We start from the raw sequence: 1646 nt of genomic DNA, 5'->3' as shown, positions 1-1646 counted from the left end.
TCTGTCTTGGCCTCTGGGGTCACTGGCCCAGCCTGTCCTGGGGTCTGATTATTCCACTGTGGTTGCAACATGCGACGGTGTAGGGCCAGCATGTGGCCCTGCTGCTGAACACAGAGTCAGTGGGAAGGAGAAGGCAGATGCCTCTGGAGAAGCAGCCTCCCTGATCCCAGGAGTGCACCAAGCCTGTCTGCATGACCACAGCCGCAGCTTGCTTGCCCCAGTGGAGACCGCTCTGGTTAGGAAGCATGAAGAGACACATTTTGGCATCAAAGAGACCTAGATTCGAATCCCTTCTCTATTTGCTTCCTGGCCGTGTGCCCTTGGATCTCTCTAAACCAGTTCCTCACATGGCAAAGTGGGGGTGCTAATATTTACCTCAGAGGGCTGATGTGAGGGGCATAGTGTCCCCACATAGCCCTCACAGGGGAGAGGTTTTGGTGTAAAGGACTGTGATGGCATATGCCTGCCAGAGGCTTGAATGTGGGCATATGGGCTCCCGTGTTAAGGTGCCCCCTCAGGTACTTGAGGTCTTGGGCAAGTAGGTTTTGTAAGGGCATTGTACAGATACACATTTGCATCACCCTAAATCAAAATATTATCATCTTTCTGGCACCCAAGTTTGTGTGACTCTGTAAACCGACCAGTGAGGACAATCTGCTCACCAGGCCACCATCCTGGAACCAGAGGCTGCCATAAGGCCTCAGAGGACTCCACAGGTGTGAGGCTTGGAGCTCCATGGGGCATCTGGTCAGCCCTACTCACTTGGGCAAGAGGGGTGGGTGGAGAACTGGAGAGTGCCCTGAAAGGACACCGAAGGGGAGAAATGGGAAGGGAACTTAGAAAATTGTGGGGAAGACTCTCTGAAGTCTGGAACCCTCAGGCTCATGGGCTGGGACAGGAGCCTGCTTACCTATGTCTAAGGGCAATAATGCCTTGTGTGAAGCCCAGGCTGGATCTTTGCATGACTGGTGCTTAATCAAATCTCGGGGTTAAAGTGCAAGAAGCAATTTGAGATTATTAGGATGGAAAGGAGATTTAAAGATTACTAAATTCAGCTTTTTAGGAGGTAAAGACAAAAGAAAAGAGAAGCAGATTTCACCCACATCAGCTGGCTTATCATGAAGTGGAAGTTGTGTGGAGGCATCTGTGGTTGCAGCACTGTGTCTTGCAGGATTGCGTGGAGCTGGGTGACTGTCTATGTGATGACTAATTTTATTTGTGAACTTGACTGGGCCACAAGGTGCCCAGATATTTGTCAAACATTATGCTGGGTGTGTCTGTGGGGGTGTTTCTGAATGAGATTAACCTTTAAATCAGTAGACTAAGTAAAGCAGACAGCCCTTCCTAATGTGTGTGGGCCCCATTCAATCAGTTGAAGGTCTGCATGGAACAAAAAGGCTGATTCCCTACCCCAAGCAAGGGGCCATTCCTTCTTACTGACTGCCTTTAAGCTGGGACATTGTTTTCTTGCCTTCTGACTTGAAATGAAACATCAGTTCTTCCTGGGGCTTGAGCCTGCTGGCCTTCCTACCAGAACTGCACCATGGTGCTTCTGAATCTCCAGCTTGCTGACTCACCCTGTGGACATGGGACTTTTCAGCCTTCATAATTGTGTGAGCCGGTTCCCTACAAGAAATCTCTCTCTC

This window comes from Hylobates moloch, unplaced genomic scaffold (genome assembly GCF_009828535.3).
Source record: "Hylobates moloch isolate HMO894 unplaced genomic scaffold, HMol_V3 SCAFFOLD_5, whole genome shotgun sequence".
In the NCBI taxonomy this organism is placed as follows: Eukaryota; Metazoa; Chordata; class Mammalia; order Primates; family Hylobatidae; genus Hylobates; species Hylobates moloch.
Note: the sequence above shows the minus strand (reverse complement) of the source record.